This window comes from Convolutriloba macropyga, chromosome 4, assembly GCF_964194025.1.
Source record: "Convolutriloba macropyga chromosome 4, txConMacr16.3, whole genome shotgun sequence".
In the NCBI taxonomy this organism is placed as follows: domain Eukaryota; kingdom Metazoa; phylum Xenacoelomorpha; order Acoela; family Convolutidae; genus Convolutriloba; species Convolutriloba macropyga.
In genome coordinates, this window is record NC_134471.1 from 60,128,060 (window position 1) to 60,141,662 (window position 13,603).

Sequence of the window (13,603 nt, forward strand, 5' to 3'; positions counted from 1 at the left end):
TAGACCCTCAAATCATTTGAACAAGTCCTTGACTATACTGAAAATCACTTTTTATGAAAACGCACAAGAATAATTTTTGAGCTCGAAATTTGACAACGTATTAAGTACTGTTTTCTCAGACCACCTAGATCAAAAATTAGCCCTTTAGTAGAACCTATTAGGACTATGACACTCCTACATAGACCCTCAAATCATTTGAACAAGTCCTTGACTATACTGAAAATCACTTTTTATGAAAACGCACAAGAATAATTTTTGAGCTCGAAATTTGACAACGTATTAAGTACTGTTTTCTCAGACCACCTAGATCAACAATTAGCCCTCCAGTAGAACTTATTAGGAATATGACACTCCTACCTAGACCCTCAAATCATTTGAACAGGTCCTTGACTATACTGAAAATCACTTTTTATGAAAACGCACAAGAATAATTTTTGAGCTCGAAATTTGACAACGTATTAAGTACTGTTTTCTCAGACCACCTAGATCAACAATTAGCCCTCCAGTAGAACCTATTAGGAATATGACACTCCTACCTAGACCCTCAAATCATTTGAACAAGTCCTTGACTATACTGAAAATCACTTTTTATGAAAACGCACAAGAATAATTTTTGAGCTCGAAATTTGACAACGTATTAAGTACTTTTTTCTCAGACCACCTAGATCAACAATTAGCCCTCTAGTAGAACCTACTAGGACTATGACACTCCTACATAGACCCTCAAATCATTTGAACAAGTCCTTGACTATACTGAAAATCACTTTTTATGAAAACGCACAAGAATAATTTTTGAGCTCGAAATTTGACAACGTATTAAGTACTTTTTTCGCAGACCACCTAGATCAACATTTAGCCCTCCAGTAGAACCTACTAGGACTATGACACTCCTACATAGACCCTCAAATCATTTGAACAAGTCCTTGACTATACTGAAAATCACTTTTTATGAAAACGCACAAGATTAATTTTTGAGCTCGAAATTTGACAACGTATTAAGTACTTTTTTCTCAGACCACCTAGATCAACAATTAGCCCTCCAATAGAACCTATTAGGAATATGACACTCCTACCTAGACCCTCAAATCATTTGAACAAGTCCTTGACTATACAGGAAATCACTTTTTATGAAAACGCACAAGAATAATTTTTGAGCTCGAAATTTGACAACGTATTAAGTACTTTTTTCGCAGACCACCTAGATCAACAATTAGCCCTCTAGTAGAACCTACTAGGACTATGACACTCCTACATAGACCCTCGAATCATTTGAACAAGTCCTTGACTATACTGAAAAACACTTTTTATGAAAACGCACAAGAATAATTTTCGAGCTCGAAATTTGACAACCTATTAAGTCCTTTTTTCTCAGACCACCTAGATCAACAGTTAGTTCTTTATCAGAACATACTAGGACTATGACACTCCTAGGTAGAATCTCAAATCTTTTGAACAAGTCCTGATGTGTGAAAACCGAAGCTGTGCGTGCGTGCACAGCAAACCAGACCAAAAAAGGCGGAAGCAAACAAAAGAGCAAAAGTGAAAATCCAAGAAGAGCGCAAAGCTTCAACGAACCTTCTTGCTTTGCAAGAACACATTCCCACGACGTGGGAACACGGACCAAAAAACCGGTCCGAAAACCGCAGCTCTGCGGTGCAGAGCAAACCAGACCAAAAAAATGCGGAAGCAAAAAAAAAGCGCAAAAGTGAAAATCCAAGAAGAGCGCAAAGCTTCAACGAACGTTCTTGCTTTGCAAGAACAAATTCCCACGACGTGGGAACACGGACCAAAAAATTGGTCCGAAAACCGCAGCTCTGCGGTGCAGAGCAAACCAGACCGAAAGAAAGCAATAGCTAGCCAAGCTAGCGAGCAAAGAAGCGAAAAAACTCACCTGAGAGGAGACGGCAGCAGAGAGAAGAAAAGCAAACAAACTCTGAAAAAAATACTTTGTTATTATACATAAAAGAACATCACAAACAACACACAAGACGCACGGCCACCCCCACCCAGCGACACCCCCAACCCCGTCCACCCCCCGCCGCCAAACCGCCCCCCCCCAAAACGACCCCCCAAAACACCAACCGACCAACGCCAAATTTTGGCATGAGTTCTGGACCAATGCCATTGAACTCAGAGAGCATGGAAATGCATTTTGCAATGAATACGAGAATAAGTTACGAAGTTATGTCAAGAAATGACGGACGTCAGAAACGCTCAAAATGACCCAATTTACGGTCGACTCGCGGGCTAATTTCACTACTTTTTGAAAACAACACTATATGACATGTATACCATTGAAACCGTCTTGAACTAAGCTGTTCATATCACTAAACAGAAGGAAAAAAGGTCCGATCGAAAATTGGGACGTTTCCCATGCTCGTACACAAATTTACAACTTCTGGTGAATATTTTTCCAGGTTTTATTATATCAAAAGAAAGCACGCATAATGAGCTCTCTAACTATGCAACTCAATAGGAAAAAAATTACTGTAGGCAGAGTTATTAACGATCGAGCCTTTGGTACCAAATGACCAAAAAAGTGACCTGGATTATCCAAAATGACAAATATGTCATATAAATAATTTAAAGAAAACAACCAAAATATATGGGGACAATCCCCATTATCAGAGAAATCTAACGGACCAAATATTGGGTCTAAATTAGCCTGTTTTGTTGGTTTAACATGTACATGCACGCGAAGTACCGGACACGAATCGGAATGGGGGTATGTGTCCTGGCCAATTTCTCAAAAACGGCTGATCGAAACGAAACGACACCTATATCAAAAAAAAGCTTAGCTCAAACTGGGCTTAACAAAAAAATTTTCATCAAAATCTGTTCACTCTACAACGAGTAAAGGCAAAGTAAAGGTACCGTACCAAATCACCAAAAAAGCAGAGTACTCCGGCTGCAGAGCCAAAATTGAAGATCTAAACCTGCGAAAACGCTATATAAGGTAAACATATTCGGAATCTACGTTAGACGGGCTATTCAAAACACCAATTTCTGTAACACACTTCAAAGCTTCAAGCTAACGGTGTCAACGGTGTCAACCGCCGGGGTCAACCGCTTCTGGTACTAAAACCGAGGGCAAGTTTACTGGTCAATTTCTCTAAAACGGCCGAACAAAAATAAACCCCCTTAGTACAGTAGCGCTGCTTGAGATACGCATCATATTAAAAAATGAGCACAATCGGTACATTTTTCAAGGAGTTATAGCAATTATAAGGTACCGTACCAAATGCCTAGAAAAGCGAGGTGACCGCTCTGCAGAGTCAAAATTGACCACCTCAACTACATAAAATACTATAGAAAATATATATGCGGATACTCCCCATTAACTGAGGATTCTAAAACACTAACATTTGTTGGGTAAATCGCATGTTTTGTTGTACCGAAATTTGGGTCACCCAGAATAGCCCGAAAATTCGACTTTTTTCAAATTTAATCATTAATAACTTTTTGATTAGGACGATTTGAGAAACCAACCAAATACTGCAAGCAAGAGGGGTTCAGTACTAACAAAATGCGACCACTCCCGTTTAATTTGGTCCAGTACGTTAGCAGATATTAACAAAATACTGTACTGTACCCCATTTTTTCGGCTAAAATCGAAGCACAAGATCTCGGGAACCGACGTAAAACAACGTGAAACAGCGTTCCCGGCGTATTTGTGGGTGTAATTCTGGTCCATTTCGATGCTCTGGGTCACGGCAAACCTTCATGGTGAGGTGGAAAAAATTTCCCACCTCACCATGAAGGTTATAATATTTTGTGTGTTTTGACATAAAACAACATCCAAAGAAATTTGATGAAATCGTGAAAAAAGAAAAATTGTTGAATTAACCATATTAATTGATTTCATTAGCTTCAACAACCTAAATGGTGTCTAGAAAACACAAAACGCACGCCCAAAAACTTGTTCAATTGCTCAAAACACCACTCAGCCATAAAATTTGAGAAAAGATTTGTTTTTCTGCATTCATTATGAAATAACAGTTCTGAAGAGTATTTCCAGTGACTGTGAATCGCCATTCCACAAAAGCACGTCTTAACAGCAACAGATTATGCCAATATTCACTCGTTTTGGTCAAAAATTGAATGAGAAATTTGAAAAAAAAACAAAACATTAAATTCCTTTCTCAATGTGATAGTTTCACAAGTTCTTTCCTCTTACTTTTTGGTTAGGCCGATTTGGGAAACCAACTAAAAACTGCGAGCAAGAGGGGTTCAGTACTAACAAAATGCGACCACTCCCGTTTAATTTGGTCCAGTACGTTAGCAGATATTAACAAAATACTGTACTGTACCCCATTTTTTCGGCTAAAATCGAAGCACAAGATCTCGGGAACCGACGTAAAACAACGTGAAACAGCGTTCCCGGCGTATTTGTGGGTGTAATTCTGGTCCATTTCGATGCTCTGGGTCACGGCAAACCTTCATGGTGAGGTGGAAAAAATTTCCCACCTCACCATGAAGGTTATAATATTTTGTGTGTTTTGACATAAAACAACATCCAAAGAAATTTGATGAAATCGTGAAAAAAGAAAAATTGTTGAATTAACCATATTAATTGATTTCATTAGCTTCAACAACCTAAATGGTGTCTAGAAAACACAAAACGCACGCCCAAAAACTTGTTCAATTGCTCAAAACACCACTCAGCCATAAAATTTGAGAAAAGATTTGTTTTTCTGCATTCATTATGAAATAACAGTTCTGAAGAGTATTTGTGGGTGTAATTCTGGTCCACTTCCACGTTCTAGGTCACTGAAAACCTTCATATTGAGGTGGGAAAAAATTTCCCACCTCACCATGAAGGCTATGATGTTTTGTGTGTTTTGACATTTATCAACATCCACAGAAATTTGATGAAATCGTGAATAGAGAAAAATTGTTGAATTAACTTCATTAAATGATACAGGTTGCTCCATAGACCAAAGTTGGGCATAGAAAACACAAATTGCCCGCCTGAAGACCTGTTCTTTGCGCAAAAGACCACTTAGCGCTTAAAATTTGGGAAATGTTATGTTTTTCAGCAATCACTGTTAAATTAACGTTTCACCCAAAAAATTATGAAGAAGACCATTAATTCCAACAAAGATGCACTTAAAAGGAAGAGCATGCGCTAAAATTTATCTATTTTGATTCGCAATTGACAGAGAATTAAGAAAAAAGTACGAATTTGAGTGCCTTTTTTATGAGACAAAATTAATTTCGTTCCTCAGCATTTGCAAACTCTGCCTGAACATCTACAGTAAATATTTCAAATCACCTGGGCAAAGCCTGTTCTCATGCTTGCAAGGACGTAAGTGATCAAAAACAACTTGGAGAAATGTTTAACTGCGAAATAATTGATTTCAATTGCGCGTCATAATTTTTCAGACAAAAAAATTTGATGAATTGTCATTTAAAGAAAAAAAATGTTGTAGTTTTTCATTAACAATAGCTAAATAAAACTTTTCAAAAGAAAAGTGAAGGAGAATTGAAGAAACAAAGAATAGCGCTCAAAATAGGCATGAAAAAACTAAAGAGAATTAAACAATTGAAAAACAAAATGGGATTTTTTAAATAAAATTTTTACTTAATTTTTTTGCTCTTAAAGGTCAGCACAGTTCGAGTGCTGCATTCCTTCAACAATTGAAGTTTTATGACGTTGATTAACAAAATGAGGACTGCTCTGAAAGGAAAGTTTGGTGTTTGAGTTCACTTGCAATACAAAGTTTTGTTTGGGTTATTAAGGATGAAAAAAGGTTACTTGAAAACTTATGTTTTATATTTAAAAAAACAACAAAATGAGGTCTTAATTGGTAAGATATGTGCACTGTTGAATTTATTTTGCTTGTGTGTTTAATGAAAAGGTCAAAAAGTCAAAACTCTAATGAAAAGGTTCATAAAACTATCCTTGATCAACTTTACCTTCACTTGTTTTCAACTTTTACAAATCACAAAGTTTTCATTCTGATTTCAATTTTTCCCAAACTGAGCCCTAATTCCAGCTTGAACCTTGTGAAACTTCAACAGATGTCCCATTCTGCTACAAAAATGAGTTTAAAAGAGTTTACAAGGTTGAGCAATATGACCATTTATGATTTTCGGCAAGTACCTACTTTGTCAGTGAAAAAAGGTGGTTATCGGAATACAAAACGTATGAATGACTATTTTGCAGCAAATTTGAGTTTAATCACCCTCAACTAATTACTGAACTTTGGTTTCTGTAGTACTTGCTATCTAATAAAGATTGAAAATTAAGTGACTCTAAGAAAAGTAATTTTTACAGTATAAAAAGTCGAATAAAATAATATATATCATAAGCTAGAACGCACTGGATGCTTTTTTTTTTACCTTTTTTAGTGCTCACCAGTTCACTCAAACCTGTTGGGAAAAATGAACTATTGGAGTGGTCATTGAACGATTTTTGCGAAAAACGAGTATTTGAAAAACGTTCCCGACGCTAAAAACTACATGAAAATCAAAAAATAAATTTTTTTTTTTCAATTTTGGAGTTGAATACCTCTTTACCTGCTTTATTGAAGATTGCAGTTCGCAGGGCAAAGGGCAAACAAAAAAAGTTTATTATCATTGAAACGCGGCCATGCCGATTAAATTTGATACAGTACTTCGGGAGATATTAATAAATTCCTCAATTATATCCCATTTTTTCAGCTATTTTTGAAGCCTAAAAATGCCGAGAAACATTCTTGACGGCGTTAAACGGCAACTCTGGCGTGTTTCTGGGAAGAAATTCATTCCTTTTTTCTTTCTCGTTAAGTAAAACCTTCATGATGAGGAGAAAAAAAATTTCAAACCTCACCATGAATGTTATAGCGTTTTATCAGTTTTGATACAAAACAACATACACAGAAATTTGACAAAACAATGAAAGTGGAAAAAACGTTGAATTACCAGAAACCAGTTATTTAGTTAGCTTAAGGCACTTGAGTATTGTCTGGAAAACACAAATTGCACGCAGAAAAACCTGTTCGATTACAAAAAGCAGACCTCAGCCAATAAAATCTGAGATTGGACATTGTTTTCAGGAATCAATTTTGAATAACCGTTCAACAAAAAATTTTCAGGACAAACAAATAAAAGTACAACCAGTGATAACCTGGCCGCGAAAAATTGCACTGTTGATTAGCCATTTAGATGCCAAAACAATAGAGAACTTTGAAAAAAATACAAAATCTTGATTTACTTTTTTTAAAGCAATCAGATGTATATATTATTGCGCATTTGATGATTCTTCTTAAATCATTCTTGTAAATTGTTTAAGTAATCTGACTGTAGATCTGCAAGAAGATTTTTGTTGTTGTGAGTGGTCAAAAAAGCTCGAAAATGAACTTTCAAATAAGCCAAACTTTGAATAAAAAAATTTTTCTGAAACCAGAACAGATTTAATTGAACAGAACGCAAACCAAACACATTAATATTTCTTTTCCTTCTTATAAACCGTGCGCTTTTAGTTAGGGAATTATTTACCAGCTATCTAAGTGGTACTGACAGTTTCATGTTAAAAAAAGTGCTACTTTTATCTGATTCACATAAACCGCAATTTTTTTCGAACTTCATTTTAGAGCTAATCATTTTTGAGACATAATACGTAAGCATTGGTCTTCTTCGGAACAAAATCTCAGCTTTGACGCTTTTGATGGATTTTTAAGATTGAATCTTTTTCTGCTCGATCAATGACATGAACTTTAAAAGATATCATTAGACTTCCAAAGTTCGGTACGGCCTTGGAAGAGGCGTAACAGGTTTTTGCAATTTCGAACTGTTTCGACACAAATTTTTTGACCATCAGGCCTACCTGCAGAGCAAATTAAAGTTCGAAAAAATTATCTTAGAAAAATTACAAAACTTGATACGGCCTTATACGGCACCGTACTAAGTTTTGTAATTTTTCAGAGATTTAAAAAGTTTTACCCAGTGCCATAAAGTGACGAAAAAGTGACTTGTATGAGATAAGCGGTAGATTTAAAGTCGATTTTAGGAATTTAGAATTTACAAATTGGTAATTACATCAATTGGCTACGGTGCCGTAGAAAACTTATTACGGCCTTATACGGTGCCGTGCAAAGTTTTGTAAGTTTTTTACGGCAGCTTATAAGTCTTAGTAAGTTTTCAAAGTTTTGTCTACGGTGGGCAACCTGGGTGGTCACGTAGATCTATTATTCAGACATCGTGTTCTCCTGGAAGCCTTTTGCGCGGTTTTCAATGAGGACGGGGAATTAGTTTTTTGACTTAAGCCTATGGTATTGTCTCTCCACATTGACAAGATGTCCACGGACACGTTCAGTCAGTGCCTAACAAATTGCCATTCTCGAGCAAGCGCCTCGAGCAAGCGCCGAGAGCAGCTTGCTGTTCCAAGTTTGAAACATTCATCAAGTTCCTAGCTGCTACACGTGTCTTGCGCAAGACGAATGCGAGCTATAATTTTTTTCTTCACCAGAGGGGAAGTTACTGGAGCCCTAAGAAATGCGACAGCGCTAATTTTATGCTAAGAGTAATTGCTATATGTAAAGAAATAACAATTTCGGAATAACTCCAACAAACTGGTTGTCACCATGGTGGTCTCTTGGTGGATAGAAAGATGCGTGCAGAGGCTGTTGGGGCATCAGATTGGGGCAAAAATCATTTCTCTTGTCACAATCAAATGCTACCAGAACATTATAACATCTCCTGAGTATCCGTTGCCCGAAAAATATCAGACACCGCAGGAGTATCAGTTAACACCGGAGAAACAGGAGCCCTAGAACATCAGAAGCTTCTAAAGATTTTGACGCCACATGAATACAAGAAAACCCCTAAATATTTTGACAACCCAGAATCAAATGTTTTGACGTCCGCGAAATATCAGATGCCACCTGAACATCACATGTTCCCGAAGTATCGGTTGTCTCCGGAGAATCAGATTTCCCAGAAGACCAGATGCCGCAAGAATATTTTGCCGACCCAGAATATCAAATGCGCCGTTACAATAGCGGTACCTAAAATCAGATGCGCTCTACCATCAGATTCCCCTAAAATAAATTTTCTCTGACGAATCGGATTCACCAGGAATTTTTTGACCACTTAAAAGCGAGGTAATCAAAAACTGCTGATGGCTCAGAGAAAATGACGCCTATACTGTCCCACGAGAACACTAATCTGTATATGCTCATATCCTCAAAATACTGAAAACGTCTGCAACCGGCCTCGGTTTATTTTTCAAATTAACTCAAAGTTGTTTAGTGAGAGACTCTATGTTTCCCAATTTCAGCAGAAATCAGGGTCTAATTTTTAAATTCATTTTGAAAAGAATTCTGCATTTTTATCTGAAATTCATTGCAGAGCTTTTCATTGACAAATAGGCCAATAGACATTTTCGTTTATAGACTAAGACCGGTTTTTAAACCCTTTACAAATTAAGCATTCTTTTTCTTGAACAAAAAAATCGTTCCAAAATTGAAAGGCGTCTGTTCAGTGTTCTTACTTCAAAACATGGACAAAATTGGGATCAAATATGCGTCATTGGCCTTTCACCTCAAACAAATTTGTGGCAGAGTGGTCTTAAAAACTTCAACAAGATAAAAAAGAGTCAAGATTTAGTTGGAAGTTTGTTTTTCTATTTTCTTTTTTCTCTATTCCTACTTTTCTCGAAAATCAAACTTTTATGGAGAGAGCAACCTCTTCACTTCTTGAGTGAAGTGAAGTGTTACCGCCGATTCAGCACCCCTCAAATCCATAAAAAAATTTACAATATGCGCTAAAATGGAAAGAGTTCTCTAAAATTCTCAAAAAAATTGTCTGAAAATCAAAATAATGATAGATTGAGCTGCACTGATTTTTTTGTAAAAGCTTTTGCTTGCCATAGGCTGACTAGCTGGGGACGTACTAATCCGCAATACTCGATAAAAATGAAAGGTGGTTTGATGGCTCTGAGACCTCTCTTGGAGGGCTCTGGTGTCCCAACACTGCTCTCGTTGGTTTCTGTTCAGTGTTTTTACTTCAAAACATGGACAAAATTGGGATCCAAATTGCGTCATTCGTCTTTCACCTCAAACAAATTTGTGGCAGAGTGGTCTTAAAAACTTCAACAAGATAAAAAAGAGTCAAGATTTAGTTGGAAGTTTGTTTTTCTATTTTCTTTTTTCTCTGTTCCTATTTTTCTCGAAAATCAAACTTACATGGTGACAGCAACCTCTTCAATTCTTGAGTGAAGTGAAGTGGTCCCGCCGTTTCAGCACCCCTCAAATCCATAAAATTTTTTACAATATGCGCTAAAATGGAAAGAGTTCTCCAAAATTCTCAAAAAAATTGACTGAAAATCAAAATAATGATAGATTGAGCTGCACGGATTTTTTTGTAAAAGCTTTTGCTTGCCATAGGCTGACTAGCTGGGGACGTACTAACCCGCAAAACTCGATAAAAATGAAAGGTATTTTAATGGCTCTGAGACCTCTCTTGGAGGGCTCTGGTGTCCCAACACTGCTCTCGTTGGCTGTTGGAAACTCAAGTCAAAATAATAATTTGATTCAATTAATTAAATAGCATCAAGTGAGTAAACAAGAAACGTAAAAGTTTACCAAAAGCAATCAAATTTCAACAAAAGTTTTTATTATTAACGATACGATGTTTCACAGTTGTATCTTTGTAACCAAATTCACTCAAATGATAGATACTGTTCTGTTCTCTATCAACACAAAATCTCCAAAAGCCCCAAATCTCTCAGCTAAACCGCCTGATCTTATCTCGGTTCTCCTGTGTTCTATTTTTGCTCAGTTGGCTTAATTCTCTCAACAAAGTTTTTTGTATTCACAACTTCTTAACAGGTCAACTCCCCTAAGTAGCAGCTCTGTTTTTGTACTGTCGTGGTAATTCCATGGCTTCTCTCTCTTTAGTAACATATCAAGCAACAATCTACAAAAAAAAGCCAAACTAAAGAATTTGTCCCGATGGCAACTAGGGAATATTTCAGTTGGGCTTTTCTTACCTAAAATTTCAAATGAACACTCAAATGACGTCAACGTCTTCTTTATACACTGCTGACTTCTCTTCATGCTATTAAACCAAAACAAAGGCAGTATCAGTCTTCTGACGCTACCTATTAACCAATCGGTCAACATATCAACTCAATAAATTAGCCTGCGTTGGTCGTTTGTTATACCCAATATGCATTGCCAAAACAATTTCCCCAAAAAATGACAACGATGAATTTTGCCCCGCGGTATGTAATAACACACTACCAAGATTAATCATGCTAAGGTAAATACCTTAGAATAACTATTTTTTAAAACCTGGTCTCCCACAGAAAAACAATTTTGCACCGGCTCGTCTCCTAAGTTACCCCTTTACATGTGCCATGCATACCCGATTCGTCAAATGGCGTTTAATTGCAAGTCAATAGTTTTTCGAACAAATTGTTTCTTATCAATTTTCGAAGTTCAAGTCCCATCACTTTTAAATGAGACAATTTATGATAAAGCCAAATTTTCTAAATTCTGCAAATTTTTAATTTTTTTCTGCCCATTTTGGCGGTTTTTAGCGAATTTGTTGCAGAGCGTTGTGTTTATAGAAGATAACAGAAATTGTAACAAGCTTCGATGGCAATGGATATTCATTGCAAGATTTCCAAATGTTGAAGTGGTGAAAACGATAATTAGGACGCTGGAGAAAGAAAGAGACTTGCGCCGCACAAAAATTTCAAGAGATAAATTTAAATTTTTTATAAGTCGAGTTTTTTGGGCACGATTTTAGGAGAAGATCAATTGATTTCACAGCTAACAAAACATAGAAAGCGTTCGTTCTGAATTTCTTGGTTTTACAGTTTTTTTGAAAAGCGCCAAATGAGAATAAAAAAATTGACTTTATATAAACGTTTTGGCTCTATACGATTGAAATTAGTAACATTGGAAGATAACACGATGGTCACGACATTCGATGTTCTGTAAATATATAAATAGAAAAAAACATTGGAAAAGTATGAATTGCGTTTTTCACCGCGCAATTAATTTAACCCAGTGTATGTTAACACCGTATCATTTCATCTCTGTACCATATCACTCAGCAAGTTAACAGCCGGCGTTACAGTCGGCGTACTTGAATAATTAAGCGGATAATTTAATTCGATCTTCAGGTTTGATGTTCTTATCAAGTCCCACTAGCCGCTGAGCCAAGGCCATGTCTCGCAAGGTAGAGCCAAATGATAATAAAAACCAATTTTAAAGTACCAATTATATAAATAGTTAATTTAGAAGTGAAATAATAAATAGGGGGCCGAAAGCATAGGGGTTTAATCAAACAAGGGATATCACTCTTGAGAGATCAAAGCAGAGTTTTCACTGACAGAGAGTTCATTTAATTTAGTTTCGTCCCGCATTGCTCTTCATACAAAACTCATAGTAGTGATACCAGATCATATATGATTCCTAGTATCCATAATAGGTCATATATGATTTGTATGATTTCTTAGTAGCCATACAAGGATCATACAAAAAATCGAACTTAATAATAAAACGCTTAATTTATTACTCCCTAAACTACTGATGCCAAAAAAACTCGATCAATGCAGCCAAACTTTAAATTTTTTTGTAATCAAACTAGGTTATATATGATTTGTATGATTTCTTAGTAGTCACACAAGGATTCAACAAAATTTTTTTAATGGCACAATGCAATCGTACAGTTAAGAGAGACTTTCATAAACAATAACAAAAACCATAATGATTTCCTAGTTGCCATACAAAGATCGTACTAGGAAAAACGTTATGATTTGTATGACATCATATATGATCCTTGTATGACTACTTCCCAGGTTGAAATGACCTCTGATCAAACCTTGCAGACGAAAGTAACTTCTCATCAGACCATCCCAGACCAAAGTATCCTCTCATCAGACTAAAGTGCGCTCGAAAGACCGTGTGCGCACGAAATGCGCTCGAAACTGTCACTGGTAAGACCTTGCCAGAGGAAAATGACTTCTGATGAGAGCGAAATGAGACCATTATCCACATCATTGTGCGACCATGGCCCAAACCAAACCCAGACCATCGTCCAGACGACTGTGAGCTCAACGTCACAACTGATCAGAATATTGTGCGCTCGAAATCACTTCTGATCAGAACATTGTGCACTCAAAAATCACTTCTGATCATCCTACTGTGAGCTCAAAATCACCTCTGAACAGACTCAATTGCGCTCGAAATAGTATGATCAGTATATGATTTTCACTATGAGCGCTCTAATATATTCATTTCATAAAAATTGATGCTTGCAGGACTAAATTCATCTAAAGAAAAGACCATTCTGAAAGTACTGCTACTGAAAAGAAACCCAACTGCAGAGAAAAAATGAAATGGACGAAATTAGACAGCTTTCCATAAGAAACGTCATGTTCTACAGTTAAACAAAAATTCCTCTTAAGGGGACCGACATTTTCTATCAGCTGGACCCCTTTGGTTCTGATTAAAGCCATCAGACTCTAGATGTGTCTCTATCAGAATGTTGCTTTTTTGTTTCCTCTTGGCAGAGCCAACATCCCCCAAAAACAAAAATAAAAAAAAATCGCTCGAAATGGTCTCTGATCAGACCCAATTGCGCTCAAAATTTCTCTGATCAGAAT